Source organism: Schistosoma haematobium, chromosome 1, assembly GCF_000699445.3.
Source record: "Schistosoma haematobium chromosome 1, whole genome shotgun sequence".
NCBI lineage: Eukaryota > Metazoa > Platyhelminthes > Trematoda > Strigeidida > Schistosomatidae > Schistosoma > Schistosoma haematobium.
The window spans coordinates 4,617,947-4,624,589 of record NC_067196.1 but is presented as its reverse complement, the minus strand read 5'-3'; the positions used below and the strand labels follow the sequence as shown (position 1 = coordinate 4,624,589).

General features: G+C 38.1%; 1 protein-coding gene across 2 annotated transcripts in view; it reads left to right on the top strand.

Annotated features, from left to right (window-relative positions):
* The first annotated feature begins 1,400 nt into the window (after positions 1 to 1,400).
* Positions 1,401 to 6,643, top strand: part of MS3_00006867 (uncharacterized protein) — a 47,643-nt gene continuing 42,400 nt past the window's right edge. The window contains exon 1 of one of the 2 annotated variants that reach the window (XM_051215112.1): positions 1,401 to 1,615. The gene's annotated coding sequence lies outside the window, so the exon portion shown is untranslated. Of the gene's footprint in view, positions 4,254 to 6,643 lie in introns of both variants that reach the window. The other variant, XM_051215111.1, reaches the window with a different exon arrangement.

The window sequence follows — 6,643 nt, the reverse complement described above, 5'->3', positions numbered from 1 at the left end:
GATTTTTTCATTAGCTGTTTAGGTACTACATGGTTGTTAGTTTTCTTTTTTGTTGTCTTTGCTTTTTGTTGTTTCTTAGAAATTTTTAAAGATTTTGATAAATCAGTCATTTCGATATCAGAATTTCCTTCGAAATTCTGTCTATATTGACTCACAGTATCGCGACATTCAGGGGTCATGTTCGTACGAACCACTGAACAATAAATTTGAACTGGGGATTGAATAATATATTTATTATAAACAAGAAGAGGGTACGTAGAGTGACCAAGTCCGCATAGCCGAGCCACGTGTTATCTGTCGCCAAGGGGCTACTACTACCACTGCTACTCATTATAATCTTACTGTTATTGATAAGCTGAAAGATTATTCCGGAATAAAGCCACAGGAACTGGTTGGGAAATATGTTTTATTATTTCAAAGTTTTCAGGTACATTTTCAACACATACAGTATTTGAGTTTCAAAAGAACTGGGTGGTTTAGTATCAACAACTCACAGTCACCCTAAAAACGATAGTTTCAATCAGGGGACGGCATAAAGGTATGCTACGTGTTCTCGCGCACATGTTATGTGTTATTAAGTATTTTGGATTTTGTTATATATCAGCCATTAACAGCGTTTTTGCCGTCACACGTCAATTTTCGCATTGTTATTGCTTGGTTCATGGCTTTTATTCCAGTTTATTAGTAGCTTGACGTAGTTGCTGCCCACAATCTGGGTAAAAGTTTAGTCCGTCTAATGTGGTTAGTTGTATCAACCTAACCTCAAACAAGTGAAATCCGCTATTTATCAAGTCAGAAATAGATCACAATCACATTTTACAAAGCGAAAATGAGCTCTAAAACAATTAACATTTAGTTCACTTCGTTACTAAGGTGGTGATGAACTCTTGTAAATATAGTGGCTTATTAAGTGTAGGTTGGGGCAGTTCTGCGTCAAACTATCTTTGAACATCGTGTACGTTTCTAGTATATAACCATAAACAGTTCTATCTACAACAAGTATCATCATTTTTGACGGAACTGAGAGAGAAAAATTGTATGAGCAATAATTGACGTTGATAGCCATTTCTGCATACTTCCTGAACACATATAGCAGTCTTTTGAATTGCTGTAATCCAAATCTGAGCCCATTAAATAATTGAAATAAATGTATGGTTCATAACATAAGTCATTTTATGTTGAGATTTTACCTGACTATCAGAAGTAGGCGAAGATAAAACAAAGCTAGAACTACCTTGATATGTTAAAACAAAGTAAGGAGTTTATATGTGCGATAATAAAACCATACAAACGGTTACAAGGTTAGTTGGGATAGGTAAAGATAGTGCCGTTTACGTAAAGTGTCATGTGAATGAAATGTCCCAAATCAAAAATTTTGGCTGAGCTTCAGCCCATAAGAATAAATACGCATGTATAAATGATCTAGTCATTTTAAATTATTATTAACCAAATGGAGTGTCCGCTTTATATTCATATCACTCTGAATGTTTGATATGACAGTGTATTATCTCAGATATTTCAAAATACTCGTCATTTTAATGATACTCAAACACTATTTTGTTTGAAACAGTGAAAGCGAGTTCTTGCTGTGATATCAATTCAAGGCACTTGGCGGGTTGGTGGTTTTTTTAATTGTTCTTACTTTGTTTTCTCGTACCATGACGTCCGGTTTATCTATCTTGACTAACTAGGTTTTATCACCCTATTATAGTGCATCGGCAGTTATTCTCCATAGTTTACAAGGCGGAAAACCAGCATGAGTACTTAATAGCCTTCTGACGAACTAATTAAAACCAGATAGTTTCGGCGAGACTATAATTATAAAGACCTTCCCACATTACTGAAACCTACATATAAAACTCCTTCAGAATAATAGGGTAGAAATAGGGTTATTAATTAGTTTGGGATGGTGGGAATGGGAGTTTGGGTTAGATATAGGTGTTACTATTTACGTTCCTGGTTTTCATTACTGAGATCACCTTTGGTGCCAAAATGCTAATTAGTCATCCGGATAAATTAAGCCTGCGTCAAAGCTTGGAACCCGCTGTCTGATATCTGATCTGGTTGTCTAAAAGTTATAACCTCATTAATGATTCCTTTACTCTCTCAGTTGATTATTACGGTATGGTTCCAGGTCTTTAGCGTTGTGATGGCTGTTTGTTGGTAACCTTAAGAAGCATCAGCTCTAGAAAACTCAGTTTAGAAAGCTAACCCACAAATTATCAGGCAACTTACAGATTCGGTACGAAGACCGTGTTGTACGTAAACACTCAACTAACGAATTTGTTTTGAATCATTGTCTTCTGTTGCTATTCAGCGTTCTTGTTAGAAACTTCCGCACTGTTCCCCTCCGCAACGTGGGTTAAACGTATGCATCTAGGTAATCAATCAATTTAAGGTGCCGCCTCGTATAAATTTGCGCATAATTAAGAGTGTAGTTTTAATCCGATTGTATGTTATGATTAGCCAATTGAAGAATAGCTATATTTGGTTACTAGAATGCTACGACGCAATATGACAGTAAACACGGCATGATACGTAAGCTAAATCACAAGGAACACTTACCGATGCAAATTGTTTATTAAAGTATTTGATTCGAATCATTGTAACCAGATAGCATTTCTCTCACCTTAATTCCTGTCTCTAAATTCGTCCCGATTTTTTATAAGTTTGCGAACAAATGGGTTGAGAAGCATCATTGCATTATAGCTTATGTCAGTTCTGGATGTGGACTTTTATCCTAATCCGTAATCTTGACATACAACCCTAACATCCAACCCAAACCCTTATACATCATAGCTGATGTTAAATGATGACATGGTTATAACCCTGATTCGAAACACTTCTTAGACTTCTAGTGTGTAAATTCAACCTTTTTCTTCTACTATAATGAATAACTTAACATGTGAAGAGTAATCTATCATTCCAAAACCACTATTCCACTTATTCTATTGCTTTTTACCGTTAATCGTCTTATAACTCGGCGGCGTTTTCCGAGTGGCTGGTTAGTCGCTAAGGGTCGTCGGTATAGTCCACTCTTACCTAACTTGATATTCACTCGTTCCAGCGAGTCCGCTCCTTTAGGACAAAGGCTTTCCCTATTACTCAAGATATACCGACCTGTAAATAAATCTATTCGCCTGGATCAGTGCGGTGAAGTCTTAAGACTACCCACATCGAATAATGAAAGACATGGAACTGTAACTAAACATCAAGACGTAAGTGCCAATAAATTAATTGATTTGGATTAGGTCGCCAAAACGATAAGTTGGTTACAGTGTGTTTATCGCATTTGGGGCTTAGGCCCGAATTCACAAGTAAAGCGTACAGGGATAACCGGATTTCCGAGACAATTTTACACATTTTGTTACTTTGGCTATCACTGGTAAGATTATGATCCTTCCGGTGTAAATAACTTTCATTTACCATCCTTGGTAGGAAGTAGACGAAACAGTCGCCCACACCATTGACTTTCTACTAACATTTTAACTAGTCTCAGCACAATGTGGGAAAAATTAACAGCTACTGTTAGACATTGCTACCAGTGCATGAAAGAAATCTGCACAGGACTGACTTCTGTTGCCTTTCACAACTCAGGTTGGGGCCCCGGACAAGATACGACTCAGCGGTTTGGGACATTATCCGACGCTGTTCGGAATAGAAGCCAGTGGGGGTCCTTACATGATCATTTTTTACTTTGCAAAAGTGAGAGGAACTATAAATGAAAGAAAAACCAGACGAAGACGCCACAGAGTCCTCTGATCAACGCACAGTAAACATGCTTTTCAGGGCAACAGATGAAGATCGAACTTGTAGTATTTCACTAGTCTTGGATAGACAACAGACATCTATGTTGAGACTTTCTAAGGATATAGTCAACCCTATCTGTTGTCCGATCTGCATTAGTGTGGGAAAGTTGAGGGAGGCCAGTTCGAATGGCATACGTGGTTTCAGAAAGGCTGGTTCGGAATTCTTAGTGATAGCATTCAACTTTCGACCAGTCAGTGACTTGAAAACCATAGGTGACCTGCTTTGAGTTGCAAAATAAAGCAACGGACAAGTGACTCAATGTAAAGTAAAAATGAGTATTAACAAGTAGTCTTGAGTATGACTTGCGAAATTGAGAATTAAAGCGCGAATGGTTTTTCTGATTGTGGTCAGAAGACTGCATTGTGTCAGCATCAAACAGAACTATATTATCGAGGTATTCCAAGTCAACAAGTGAATCTCTCGATAGGAAAACTCCTGAAAAGGTAAGCAATCAAAGTGTTACTTCTAATAACATGTCAATGACAAGTTGGATAAAAATAGAAGAAGCAGATGACCCTGATAGTTCTTCACAAGCTCTGACTCAACTAGAAATGTTCGAGAAGAGAGCCTGTATGATGTCAATGTACTTCTTTGGGATGTCTTTCAATGATAGACACCGCCACAGAACCTCACGATCTTCGTAGTTGAACTCCGTATTAAGGTCAAGAAATATAACTATAATCGGACATCGAAAAGTATGTCTGTTTCAGAACCTGGTGAAGGGTGAATACTCGGTCTATACATAATCGTTTACGTCTGAAACCAGCCTGGTTTTCTCGGGTTTGCTCCTCACGAGCTCTAATTAGACGTCGAAGTATTAACGAGGCTAATATTTTAGACATCTTAGTTAAACAGATTCCTCTGTGATTGTCACAAAACGATTTTTGTCCCTTCTTATAAACTGAGATGATCAGCGATCGAGACCAGTCAGATGAGATTTCATGCAGTTCTCAGGTTCTAGCTAAGATTTCAGTTAACTTAACCGGTAAAGCTGGACTAACATCCCTAAAGATCTGAGGACTTAATCCATCAGACTCTGATGCTCTCTTGGGTCGGATCATCTACAGCCTTTACAATTTCACCACGAGTTGAAAAACTTATATTAATTTTCCATTGATATTGCTTTGTAATGGTGTGTAACCGACATGTGACTGTAGGCCGCTAAGGCATTCTGCTGATTGTTCCGACCTCCTGAATTGAAAGTGAATAGCAGTATAATCATTTTCCAGGATAGTCTCACTAACAGTCAGATTTTTGATGCCCGTTTGCATGATAAACCTTAACAGTTAACTATTTTAACCTATCACCGCTGCCTACCATCTCTACTGCCTTCGCTACTGACCGCTCCCCACGATCATTGAGTAGGTTTTTTGTCACCCTAAGTCTAAGCTGCCTCTGTTTCTCATCGTGTTCGAAGCCGGACGAGGTGATTTACCGAGCGTATATCGGTTTAGTAGATCCCGCCAAAATCCACTGATTTTTCCTAACCTTTAGGTTTAAGTTACGAGTCTGTCAGTCAGTAACAACGTAGAACTTCGTACGTACGTACGTACGTACATCAGTTCGAGCTGCCACACCACATTAGCACAGAGAAAGTTACGAGACTAGTAGAGATTGTTATAGATGCAAAAGAAGTGAAGTTAGATAAATCAATGCCGCATTTTGAGCCACTTGACGTAAGGTTCAAACATAAAGCGATGCAGCACGTCGTTTAGAGCGCTTTTTTAAGAGACTGAAAGTAACATTTTTTGTACTCGCATAGTTAGCATTAGTGGCGCATGAGGATTGAGTCATTAGAGAGGAGGGAAGGTGGTGAGAAGCTTATGATGTGTTAGCTCTGTACTCCAAAAGATCTTGCATTCGGAGTCGAAGAGTTGTGTAATAAGGTAAGCTTGGTCTTTTTAGGACCGACCTTTCCCAAGCCATTCATTTCGTTGTGAGAAGGCAGCATCACTCCAAGTGCTGGTTGTCTAAAGGAAACAACTTACTATCGTCACACCTCAGCACAGTCGGCAGCACGACCTCTTCGAACCATAGGTTTGCCGCTTTTAGACTTACTGTTCCCCAACCAACCTACTTGATGCGGTAGGACCTAAAGAAGTAACTGTTCCACACAATATAGCTCGATTGGGTCACTACGATAGGCAAGCCTCACTACAACGTCAATATAGTGGCTACAGTGGGTTGTTCATTGAAGAACAATACATATATAGATTTCATTCAGTTTATAGGTTTATTTTAAGGTTTATGAACAATAACAGTTGTTTATGGCTGATTTGAAGTCCCAACTTAAACTGGTCCTATGTCGTATATGTGTTGACGATGTACAATCTCAAACCACAACCTATAAGAAATAAATCAATATCAACTAGATCGGAATTGTGTTACAGCAAATTATTTAGTGTGAACATCATACATGGAATTTCAATACCTTTACAATGGTTTGTGTCAATGACAAATACTTTAAATATTCTATTCATTTTTTCTTGGCATGCAACTAGTTCAAGATCAAAAACTTCATCTGTAGAACTTGTATTTTTGCTTAGTGGGGAGGAGAAAGAAGAGGATTAAAGTCATTTTGTTCACGGTATTGAAGTTGGAGTCCCGAATTATTAGCACAGTACACAAACGCATCAACGTTCTTGCTTATTTAAATTTTTTACAAGTGTTCTGAACTCCATGGAGAGTCAAGAGCGACCAACTTAACCAAATTAAAAACCTCTAGATTGAATGATAACTTATTATTTCAACTCTTCGAAAAAGTTGACTAGATGTTTGTAAAATGGATGACGCTGTCGTAACACTGTAAAATAGCCCGGTCCATCCAATTTAT